This window comes from Pagrus major, chromosome 14 (genome assembly GCF_040436345.1).
Source record: "Pagrus major chromosome 14, Pma_NU_1.0".
Lineage (NCBI taxonomy): Eukaryota > Metazoa > Chordata > Actinopteri > Spariformes > Sparidae > Pagrus > Pagrus major.
In genome coordinates this window covers 9,862,513-9,876,169 of record NC_133228.1, presented here as the reverse complement: position 1 = coordinate 9,876,169, position 13,657 = coordinate 9,862,513, and the positions used below count along the sequence as shown (strand labels likewise).

General features: G+C 38.4%; 1 protein-coding gene across 1 annotated transcript in view; it reads right to left on the bottom strand.

Moving 5' to 3' along the window:
• LOC141008100 (copine-8) overlaps positions 1-13,657 on the bottom strand; it is a 101,231-nt gene that overhangs the window by 40,935 nt on the left and 46,639 nt on the right. The gene's annotated exons all lie outside the window — the stretch shown is intronic.

Below are 13,657 nucleotides of genomic sequence, written 5' to 3'. Positions count from 1 at the left end.
TGGTGAGATCTGCTGTGACTGGGAACACTATTCCCACCATATTCCATTCATTATGTCATCAGCAAGAGCAGTTTAAATGTTGCAGTACACAATCAGTGTGGTATTTTCATTTCTCTGCTCTGCCTGGAGAGACATCAAGCTTGCTGATCCATATATGGTTCCAGCTGCTGTGGGTCTGTTAAGTATTAAGGACCTCAGATTAAACACATTTTTTTAAGTCCAATAGTTCAATAGAGAGAACTTACCCTTGAACATGAGAGCACATTGAGTGCTGCAGGAATGAGTCCTAAAACCCGGAAATGAGTTCGCATTTTTACACTTATGGATCTCTCATCTTACAGGCAATAGGTTTTTTAAATGGGTTTTTGGTTAGGTGCTGGAAATAAGGTCTGTGGTTAACACAAGTTTAAAAGCTTTTCATGTTTTGTTCTATGACATAAAATATGTCAGTAAATACTCTACATGTGGATTTTGAAGCTTTTACGTGTCTTAAAAAAGGCGGTTGCTGACAAGTGGCTAAATGAGACTACAGAGGTTGTTAGGGATATTAACCATCATTGGAAAATCATCTACTCACTGACTTTTCCTGCAAACTTTTCTGACTTGGTGGTGGTGATGTTGAAGTCATGCCCCACATGGTGTAATTTCTTTATAGCCTAACATTAGTGTTTTACTTCAGGCAGTAGCATTTAGGCTTCATAAAAATCGTACAACTTGTGTTCATTAGTAGACATTATCTTGCTGAATAAAATGTGTGGTTTGCCACAGACCTTATTTTCTGCGAAAAGTCCAATGGAAAGATGCCATAGGCTTAGACAAGGGAACCAGGGCAATGCTAACTTAGCCTACAGATCAGCCTACAAAATTATGTCATTCCTGAGGGACTCTATTACACAGACATACTCAACTCGTAGCCTGTAGGCCAAATGCCACCCTCTAACAAACTCATTATGGCCCTTTGATCACTGTGTTAGTAGGCTAATAAGCCCATTCATTAGTTATGTCTTTCGCCAAGCACAAAAATATTGTTATTTCATTATAAAGTTTTTATAAACCCAGGCTGTTTAAACAGAGGACATTTACAATGATCAAACTGACAACTTACTTCTAAGATTACAAAGGTGCATGGTTTTATTCCTTTACTTTTGAGTACATAATGTTTCCTTTTCAATCTTGAAAAATAATACATAGACATATAGCCAGACATATATCCCTTTCACACTGGACAAAAAAACAAACAACCCCTAACATCCACTAACATCTGGCTTTTGTCTTTAATTTGAATTGGTACAATTGGCATTCACTCCCGCATCAATTGACTCTCCAGCAGTCATGATGTTAATCGGTTCCAACTCTGGATGGACATGCTAATTTTCGCCTCTTGTCAGGCACCTTACTATGATGTCAGATGAAGTTAAGGACGTTGGATTGTTAAAACTTTTCGTACAGCCGGCACTGAGTTTAATAAAGAGACTGAAGTCAAAGTATAAAAATGTAACCACTGTTATTTTGTCACTGGCTTCCGCCTCACTAAACTAGCCTTGCCAGCTGTCTGATGAGTTCAAAACAAGTTCATTGTATGAAGGCGAATGTAACTGCAGCAACGCTACTGCTTTGTGGTAGCATTTTTAAGTCACCCGCAAGGACTCGTTTACGGCACTGGTCGCTCGGGAGTAAACAGAGGCAAAGTAGCATGGCGGAGACGGAGGAGAGCGCAATGGAAGACGAAAATAACGTTATTAGTAACGTTACGTCAGACACGGATACAGAAGCAGGACCCCAAGAAGATTTGGTGCCGAAAAGGGGGAACCGGAATTCCATCGTTTGGCTTTGGTTTGGGTTTAAAAAGTCAGACACTGACCAGACAGCGGTAATCTGCAAAACATGCCGCCAACAAGTTGTTACTAGCGACTCGAACACATTTATATTTACAAAAAAGCTTGGAATAGTTTTTGTTTACAAATTCTTATGTGTTGTGACAGTCCTACAAAAAGTCATGAATAAAAGGAGAGAGTGCCATTCATTTGTCTTTCATTCACATGGTTATCAAAAATAGTGCTGAGATATGATTGATTTGAATATATATATATATATATATATATATATATGTATATATATATATATATATATATATATTATTCTAAGAAAAAATACTATATTGGGATATATATCGTTATCAGGATATAAAATTAGCTATATCAAGATATAACATTTTGTTCATATTGCACAGCACTAGCTTCAGGAAAAAACAATATGTCTAATTCAGGAAGTTGCTTATTAAGACGTTTTAACACAAGTTTTAACATCTTCTGAATATAGTCTGAAGAGGTATATGATCTTCTGCTTTCTACTGTCGCCTGTTTTTCTGGTATATACGGTTTTGTCGAACATGACACACAACACATGTCAGGAACAAATCTCATGGAAAGTTTTACTACTTCACACTGCCTCAAAACATTTCCATGACACAAAAGGAACACTGTTAAGTATGAGGTGTTCACGTTGTGCCAAAGTGTTTGTCAGTGGGTGTGTGTATGACTGTGTGTGTGAGTGGACCTTTATGTTGTTGGTAAGGGCAAGTGTGCATGATGTGCTTGAGTGTGCCAAAGTTGACCGTGGTGGTGTGTTTATGAGGGTGTGTTTCTCTATTGAAACGGGTCATTGCAGCGGTGGTGCCGGCTGGGGATACTGTAGGCGCTGCCTGTGTGGGAGCCTATGTGTCAGCACTTTCTCTGAATGAACCTCACAGTCTTGAAGGTAAACTCAATGACATCACGTACAACACCTCCTCCTCCCATACAAACACACACACCCACCCCCACACACACTCAGACCTGACTAATTTCACTGTCTAAAACTGCATATGTTCCTTTAAGTCTGTTAGGAAGTAGACAAAGGGGCAATGGATAGCTTCATCCTCCCCTCTTTAACCTGTCCATCTCATGCTAATGCTGCAAAGACAAAAATACACAGCTGTAATCTGATAATTTCTACTCAAAACTCATCTTCTTTAATGGAGTTTTCATTACCATTGTTTTTGGAACCGCACAAGGTAATTCAGAAAGTTCTGTTTTCAGATTAATACGTTTGGTAAAATGTGATTCATACTAATATTGTTTATGTATCTAATAATAATAATGATAATTTGCTACACGAAACAACAACTTTTACTTGAAGATATAACATCAAACATTTCTGAATTAAAATGTTTTAAAATGACTGGACCATATTTAGACGTTTTGTTCTACAACATAGAATACATCACTAAATGTCCGTCAATGGAATCATAAAACACTTGTGTCTTAAAAATAGCAGCTACTGATAAGTGATCAAATGAGACTACAGAAGTTGTCAGGGACAACAAAACGTCATCATGCTGAACAGCAAGACTCATCTACTCACTAGTCCATCTTTACAGGTGGGCGGTAGCTGCTATCTATTCTAACTTTACAACTTGTAGATTTATCAATTTATAGAAAACATATATAGTAATTGTGTAGTAAGACGATAGAGGTGGTGACGTTTGAGTCAATGAAAAACAATTTACAACATTAGCTTTTTACTTCTAGCGATTTAATTTACACTTCGAAAATCACATAAGTGGTGTTCATCTGTGAAGATTTTCTTGCTGAACAAAACGTGTAAGTATCATAAACTTGTTTCTGCCAAAGAGCATATTTTCAGATTTTAGTCTTTTTTTCGCGGGAACCAGTGCGATGCTAACTAACGAGTTATGCCTACAAGTACACCTCATCGTTACAGCACTCTGTTGTTTCCAACGAAGTTCAAACCCAAAGAAAAATGTAATTTTAATTTGGTCACCTGTCACTATAACTTTTTCGAACATTCTCGTTAATTTCTCAGGGAATAATTCATGGATCTTGATTAAAAGCACCATGAGTATTTAGGTGGCTGGTATCTAGGAGTGAGTACAATTTGATGCAGATTCTAATAAAAATCTATCAGTCTCCCACAACACCATGGAGATTATAATTCCATCTGTGTTGTTTTGTTGTCCTAGTGGTTGGCTCGTACAGATCTGGTGATCTTAAATTATGGTTAGGCAGTTGTGGCTGGTTAAAAGCTTGGATTGATACAGGGCTATCTAGTTTGGTATTGGATTAGGCTTGATTGCATTAAAGGGGACTGTTTGGCCTTGGTGGAGGCATGCGCTCTCCTGAGTGCCATTTAAGTTCTAAAAATGAATCTAATGTTAAAGTATTTATAAACCTGACTTTTCTACATGTGAAATGTTAAGCACGAACTCCCACTTATTTTGTTCTGCATCATTAAGTATACTGAAATGTTCACTTAGAAATATCAGAAAACTTTTCCTGTGCAGTTCTATTGTGGTTAAAAAGTGTATTTTAAATAATAATCAATACTCCATCACATGTTTACAGTGACAGTGATGTATCTACTGCCATTACAATCCTCAGAGCAGAATAAGTAGTTAGAGGAAGCTATCCATGCGTGGGAGAAAGAGCAGGGCGACATAACTTTTGAGAGGTCTTGCAATCTGACAAAGGGGCCTGTCGCTGATGAGCTCTGCTCTGAGAGACCACCTGGCAGAAATCGACTCAGGCAGTCATTTAGACAGCCCAGAATTGGGGTCGAGGACCTCTGTGTAAATGCAATTCAAGTCTCCTTTTACTCCAGCATACAGAACAGGGAGGGAAGCGCTTTCTAAAAGGCAGGCTTATCAAAATGAAATAGATCCTGGGATCGATGCTTTGCATTGAAGAGCTGAGAGCTTTTTTTCCATTACTCTTTTACTTGCAAAAGCAATTTACTTTTCTCTGAGACCGGACGATGGGAAGATCAGCTAAAATAGCACCTTCCGAAGATGGGAGACCATTTCTCTTTTCCCTCCTTTTCCTATTTCCATCTACATCCAGACAGCACAGAGGTGTGGGGTCCAAAGGATTTCTGTGCATTACGGGAAGACTTCTTGAGACTAATTTAGAATGAGATGGTGCAAAAAAGCCAGTAAGTGTGATAGAAAATAAGGAAGACTTTATTCACCTGCCTAAAACCGCATACATTTACAGTTTCCCATCACAGTTCTACTGCAACCATTTGTTTCTATTACTGAAATAGTCTCTTTGATTTCTCTATTATTGAAAACCAGTCAGATAAATTGGAGCAAAACCTGACCACAAAAATTCCCGAAAGACATCACTACTCTCAGGAGCAATTACAGAAATCCCTTTCCAGAGAGAGCTAGCATAACAAGATATGGTATGGTCAGGGGTAGAGCAAAAAAACAATACGCCATTACTAATGTACTTTCTCTGTGAGATGTTATTGATACACTAGAAGGAAGTATTTCTGTCATAAAAAAGAGCTCCCCAGGCATTTCATTTATTGAGCTAAAATGCCAGTAATGTCCTCTAGAGACCTGTTTAGCCTGTTCTGCTGCACTGTGGGTGATGTTATGTGAAATATTTACACAGGCACAGGCACAACATTTCTTCATAAATTCTTTTACAATCCAGATGACTGACTGGAAGTGTGCACGTGCGTTGGTGTGTGTTGGGTAAAAAGGGGAGGTCTCATTATGCACTTTACTTGGCTAGGATCAAGTAACCACACTGATAAAAAAAGAGGTTTTTGAACTCCATAAAAATGCCCTTTTTTTACAAACAAATACCATTTTAATTGTTGCACTTGGCTCTCAATCCACTTCATTTCATTTGAACAATTTCCCAACATCATTTAACAGCTCTCTCAGATACCTGCCATTCCCCTTTGAGTGAGGACCATTTCATATGCTCTCCTGCTTTGACTCTTTCGGCTATGATCCGTAGTTCTGGCATTTAAACATTATGAGCAGTAAATAGTTGCAACACAGCACGATGCAAGTCAACAAGTACAAAGTGAACACAAAGAGGTAGAGCCAATTAAAAATAATGAGCTGCGTAGGTTGTTAGCGTGGCAGCGACATCAGCTACATATCTCATCGACCTTCATCAGAGGATATTAAAGATCAGTGAAGTTCCAGCTCACAATTAAGACTGATTAAGACCAATTATTTTACTCTACTTTATAATTCCTCTTTCAAAAAGAAATATCATACTGTTGACTCAACAATGACCATTTGACAGTGTTGACAGCACTTAATGTGATCAGCTTATAAAATATCATGTACAGTACATACAGTATAGCATATGTATTCTACCTTCCAACTACATCGGTAAAATTCTACCCACAAATTAATGAATAAGTTACAATAATCACATAAATATTATGTGAATAATAAAGTGCATTTTATACAAATACAAAGTCTCTCCTTCCCATTGTCCCTCACCCTTTTAGTCTCAATCATGGCATCAGACTGCAACAATCATGCCCAGAATCTGTCGGCATGACAACCCCACTGAGCAGGGGGCCCCACGGTGGGATGTTAAATGGGATTCCTCTGCTTGCTATTTCCTCAAATGCTGGCTCTCGCTACTTTATTTTTCAGAGCGCGGCGGTCATTATTCTGGCTGAGAGATCTGCCTTAGAATGATACGTGGGTGGTTACCGACGGGATTGGTAGTTACTGGATGAATAATGCATACCACAGTTTTGGCTTACATGCATGCACACAGATACATGTGGCAAGGGACTAGCTCAAATCTCAGATCCTGACAAAAATTCATGCCACATAGTGCTGCTTTTTTAACCAGCCCTGTAATCTATGAAGATTTGCAAACTGCCTCTGGGAAAATTAGTTCTTCCACCTCAGAAAAGAATAATTATGACAAGACATGCAATCACTGAGAGAATTTTGGTTATTTGCTGAAATTGGCACACGGTAATACTATTTATTACTCCAGAGAGAGAAAACATAATTCCAGATGTAAAAAAAGTCAGAAATTGTGTCTTTAACTGTTATATTTATAGAAATGACAGTGATGTGGATGAACTTAATGTGTGTTTTAAACAAAAACTTCTGAAAATTTTATCACTCTCAGGCAAATTACTTTCCTTTTTTGAGTTTATTTGTGACAGAGAAAAGCACTCCAAAGTTGAGAAGTGCCTCAGGAACATCACTGACTGTCCCTGCATGTGTGTGTGTGTGTGTGTGTGTGTGTGTGAGGACACACTGTGAATCCGCTAATCAAGACACATGAATTTGCAATCAGCGTCTGGCGAGAGACGGGTAATTAAGTCTGGGCCACTTCTGGGCTGCTGTGTAACACACATGCATGAACAAACAGGGGCTCATGCATACACACACAGGCCTCACACACATGTCACTTTCATTATGTTCCCTATTAAGTGAGAATACCTGAATAAGACATAAATTATAATCATAAAAGCATGAGAATCCATCTACTCTTGGTCATGCCCCAACATGCATCCATACACAATCACACATTTTTTCCTCCAAGAAGAAACTCATAACCGTAATTTTCTCTCACAAAAGGAACATTGACATCAAATCCATGTCATACCAGAGGCAGACAGAGACTGTCTTTGTCCTTCCTTTACAAATCCTTACAATCAGGCTTGCATTCACAGCTATCAGCCTTTGTGTCTGACTTCTTGGCGCACTTGTATCTAAAATTGTAGCCCACTAGGCTCTTCCAGTTCACCAGGGCTTCTTTCTGAGCCTGTTACACAATTAAAATGTGTAACAGGTCTAAAAACGACGGTGGTGAGTGTGGGAAAAGACATAGAGTCAGGGGGGAAGAGAACATTTTGAGCGTATGAGGGGAGAAGAGAGAAGTCCCCCCCCCCCCATTACAAACCGCCTCACTGGAGAGTCAATAGGCCCTGGAAATGAACACCAGCATCAGTATTTCACATGAAATGTTATCAGTAATAAAATGCAAATTCACTGCAAATACTCTCAGGAGGTGCTCACTAAACCTGAGTGCTCAGTACCTCATGCAAATTTAACCAAACAATGAGTCAGAGCAACACGTTCATGCATTTTTTTACTTAAAAAGTCAAAAGTAGCCCTCAACGGGTTTATTAGTTTCAACATGGAGCACACTGAACTCATAGTTCACTATTGTTAAAGTTACTCCAGGTGAGTCAGTTTGTAGTCAAATTAATGATGAGACTTCATAACAATGCCAATTTAATTAAGGTTTCCAGATTACCAGTTTCACCATTTAAAATCTCATTCTCAGGATCCACATTGTAGAGTGTCTTTGCAAGTTAAAGGAATGGTTTGACATTTTGGGAAATAAACATACAGTATTTGCTTTTTGCTGAGACTTGGATTAGAAGATTAATATCACTCTGACATTTGTGCACTAAATACGATGCTTCTGCCAGCAGCTAGTTAGCTTAGCTTATCTTATCATAAAGACTGGAAACAGGGGGAAAAAAAGATAGCCTGGCTCTGTCCACAATCAATACAAAATCTTCCTACCAGCACATCTAGAACAAAGTTCTCAAATAAACATGTTGTATGTTGTTTGTTTAATGCAAATCTAATCAATGCAGGGATGTTAAGTTACCTGTAAAGTGATAGTTGGTGTCTTTTGATGTGGGGTTGCATGAGGTACTTATCCCTATTCAGTGTATTACCTACAGTAGATAATGATTAGCTCTCCCCCTGTGTGGAGAAGAAGCGCGAAGCACCGACAGGGAAGCAGAGCATTTTACTGCTAAACGGGACTGACAGCAAGACGCATTTTAGGCACCTGAAAGAAGGTAGCCCTTTCCTTGGGCAGTACATACCCTCAACCGTACAACATCCATTTTCCTACGCACAAGTGCAGCTGCGCCTGCCCTGCACTGCATTACAGCGCAGATCAGCTGTTTGGGTCGGTCTTTCAGTGGCTCTCTGACGGCAATATAAGGCACCAAACAAGTTCAAAATATAGCTTACACTTTGACGGATGTATACACTTAAACAGAACTATCACTTTAAAGAACTCGGCAAAGAAATAATCTGCCACATAACCCCTGTGTCATTTTTACACTTCACCAGTACATCAGGCTAGCATCTGGTGTTTTTGTTTGTGCTTATTAGGACTGTGGTGATATAACAATGTATTGTAATTAAGTCAGAGCGTAGTCAGCTCTGATCGCAAATATAAATTCTGTACTGGGTTTCCAAGATGGCAACAATTACAAGAATGGATTAACCTGCGATAGTGAAATTATGGATTATTGCATGGAATTCAATGCAGGAAGGTAGAGGTCAAATATAAATCAAAAGAAAAGAGGGACAACAGACCAGTTGGACTGAGAGTATTCAATTTTCATATAAAGAGACATAGAAACACATTTAATAGATGTATTACACACCCACACCCATACACACACACTGCTGGTCATGTAGGAGCCATGCATCACAGGATACTGTACTTGTCATTGTTTGGCTTCATGTTGTTCTCAGTCTTTTCCTCTCACACACACACACTGACACACACACTCCTGAATGCCCACTGGAGTTTGATTGAACAATGTAATTAGCTGTAATTACCACTCATTAAAATTGTTAAAGATCCCCCCTGTCGCATCAGGCTGCAGGTGTGTGTCTGATGAAGTCTACCACACACACACACACACACACACACACACACACACACACACACACACACACACACACACACAGCCTCAGCAAGACAACAACTGCAGCTGCTGTGGCCTCTCTACCTTTGTTCTTAATAAAAGTTGACAGCATTTCTATTTCTGCACCAAATCACTCATGACTTCTTTGTCCTTCCCTTCTCTTCAGGATCTATAAATGATCTATATGACCCTTTTGTGACATATAAATCTATTAAATACATTTCAATCAGTTTTAATTTTCTAAGCTGCATGTATCTGTAGTAACAAGAGTGAATATCTTCACCTGTCAATACATAACTCCCACACTGTTCTTGCACACTCTGTACTTTCCTGAACTCTGAAGGTACAGATTCTATTTTCTGCAATTCTTCACATAACCTTTTCTCCCAGTATTAAAAATTACATAATGTATGAGACATCAAGAAATTTCAATTTGAAGGAGCAGTATGCAACTCTGGAGAAAGTTGATTGTTGAGTCTCATTCCCAGGTCATATCTAAGTTGGCGCCAGCAACTAGACTGTTTCAGTTTTCCTCAGAGTAGCAACTACCAACAACACAGGAAAAAAGGAATGATTTTCATTCCTTTAGCCTATGAAGGAGACAAGAAAGCAGATAGAAATTAAGCATTGCTTTCAGCCTGACTGGATTGCCAAGCAGCCTTCATTTTCCTGGGAGATTATGTGCCTGGTGGCAGACAGGATTTCATGGTGCAAGCTGTTAGAGGCTTATACGGAATCCATGTGAACGCCAAAGGTGTCATTGTTTTATAGCCATTACATCATCACAACATCAGTCAACTTTTACTTCATAACAATAAGTTAAAGTGAAAAAACTTGTCTATTGCCAGTTTAAATACCGACAGTTTGGGCAAGTGGCTCAAATTAATGAAATGTTGTGTAGCCGTTAAAATGGCAGCCTAAAATGTAACTTCATCATCTTCAGGAATATTGTCCTCTACGTTTAATGCACCAAAAGTACGCTGGACATGATAACAAGCAAACACAGAATATATACAGTGAGTGACAATGTCTACACTCACTCAAGGGAAAATTTAAGTGAAATATGAATATATTAATAGCTTAACAAGACAGTAAACTATTTGTATTCTGTTCCATAGTTTTTTGCACACTATTTAAAATCAAATTCAGTGCTTTTGTAGACATTTCCAAACCAGACAAAGACACATTGGAATGGGTGAAATGTTTCGAAAAAAATCAGGATATTATATCTGATTATTTTCAAAGTTTATATGTATCTCCTTATAATAAATATATAGCTATATATATCTATATATAGATATAGATATATAAATGATTAAATATTAATGTAATCTACTGTTGTGCATAACATTAAACAAACCCCTTTACAAGTCTAAAACAAACTTGTAATAACTTGCTGCTAAACTGTTTGAAAACTTTGATTATCACGTACTGTATGATATAAATTTGTAAAATAACCCTGAGCATTAATCGAGACCAAGACCGACAAAAATAGTCCTAATCCAAGACTACGCTTTAACTACTACACAATACGTTTACAGTAGCATCATCAGTAATGTCAACTTGTCTACTTCCTGAATCCTGATACTTTCAGGGAAAAGTACGGCAACAGGTGGCAGCTTGAAGAGAGCCAACATACAATACAATAAAATAAGGAAAAAAAAAACAGTCAGGACTGGAGCACAACGTATTTTATATTTATATAAGTTGCATTAAATCTTGTCCTGTATTGAGTGGATGTGATTTCTTGTCTCTATTTATAACCTTAAATTCAAATTAAGGATTATTTATTGTAGCTTTAACATACATTCTAGATAAAGCCTCCTCAGAATTTTGAAAGTGTCACCATTACCAATCAACTACAAGTATGTGTACGGCATCCGTGTGTATGTGTGTGAGACATGAAGAGTGGAGTGGAGGGAGGGGTTTCTTGAGTAGCGCTTCAGGGTAGACAACATCGTTTTGCACTTTGAGGACTCCATGGTGCACATATCACCATGTGCACACACATACACACACACACTGTACAAGGAAAGACAGGTGCCCCCTCCCTCGCTCTCTCTCTCTCTCTCTCTCTCTCTCTCTCTATCCCTCTGAGTGGGAAACCGGCCACTGCAATCACCATGGCGATTTCTGCTCAAGTGGATGACAGCGTTGCTCTGAAACGAAGAGGAATAGCAGAGCGCACACACACAAAAAAGACAGAAACACACACACAGGTTGCCAGGTTGCTGACAGCGTTTAGTGAAGGGATGCCAGTTTGGCTGTTATTTTTGCCCAATCCCCCCCCCCCCCCCCCCCAAACCATTTGAGATCTCAAGGCTCATCAAGGTTTTAAATGAACGAGCAAATTGGATTAAAAAGATGCAGCTGACAGGAAGCCAAGTGGCTCCAGCCAGGAGAAAACAGGTGTAACTGAGGAGGCCAAAAGAGCAGCATCGTGGATAAAGAATGATTTTGAAACTGATCTTGATTAAAGTATTTTCATATCTGTTAATATTAATGAGATTTTAATACAGCTGCACAATGCAAGCTAACACTAGGCTCAGATTATTTATTCTTATGTTTGACACAGAACAGCTATGTGCCCTGCATCACAGCTTTACTCTAACGCAGTGTTTTGTAAAATATCTGTAGAGAGAGTGTCAGTATGGAACTGTTGTGGCAGGAAGATGTGGGCCAACAGCAGAACTTCAGAGATGTGGGGCGAAAATGTGGAAAATGTCACTTAAATAGAGGCAAAGCGATGTCTTTTTAATAAACTGGAAACAGCTCCCTGTCAGAGTGGATATCTCTAACAACTGGCTGTTTGTTTGTTCTGCTCTGTGAATCACTTACTTTACGTTTTAATACATTCACATTTAAAAATATTAACCATACAAGTATTGCTTCTAAAACAGAACATTTAAAATACTGAATGTCACACTATTAGCACCAGAGAGAGATTTTCTATTGATTTTAGTGCAGTGACAAATTATCTAATGCATCCATCATTGATCTTAGCTCTCCAGCACATCAGCAATGACAAATTAAAGATTAAAAGTCTCACTCGGTGGTTAATGTAAATGTATTTTCTCCCTGTGGATGAAGAACTGATGGATAAAATACTTTTGAGCCTAAAGTTTTATTCCTCTGATGGGAAAAATATTTTTTAATTGTTACATACTAAGTATTAAGAACTACAGGTCAATTTGACTGCATATGTGAGATGCATGTGACGTTATAGATGAAATAAAATATCATATATCGCAAAAAAAACCTGAACCCCACCCCCACCACGATAATGTGTATTGCAATATTTGGCTGGAACAATATTGTGATATGGAATAGATCCTTTTATTTCACTTGCATGAAAAAAGGTTATATATATATATATATATTAGGTTATAATTGTCATTTTCATTCACTTGTAACTTCAAACAACGTCACATACACTGAGAACACAGAACTTGTACAACAACAACAACAACAAAGGATTAGGATCACACCTTCATGAACATATGTGCAAGGAAACACATGCATAAATACACAAGAGATGGAGGTATGGAAATCTATATGTGTTTGCTGTAGAGCACAGGCGGCCTAACAAGCCTAATGAACACGAGCACTGTAACGAGCCTGTGTGTTTATATGTGTATGTATTCCCTGAGTGTGTAGGAGTGTTTATCTGTGTATGTTCATTAAAAAATGGAGGTATGCACTGTTCCTGAACAAAAGTCAGTGATGCACCCCTGTTTCTCTTTGAGTCATCCCAATTACCAAACAACAGGTATTCTTCTCTGCACATTTCTCGGCTCTAAAGCTCTGTGTCTAACACCTCATATATTTTCATCCACTGACCTGTAACTCTAGCTTAGCTGGCTTACAGGATTTCAGTGTTTTATTCTGGCTTTCACACTGGTTGTTAACATGTCTGTGGTTATTCATTTACTGTACAGATGGATTCACTGTACCAGTCTCATAGATGTTAAGAGACGGACTTGATGAGATGGTGAGATTTACCAAACTTCTCAGAGGATTAATTCAAACTTTACATAATCAGCAAAAAAGCAGCGTCAACAAGTGTGGTAAAGTAGTACTTATTTTAAACAAATAAAAAACCAATATCTTTTTTGTGTTTAATGCTTGTAGA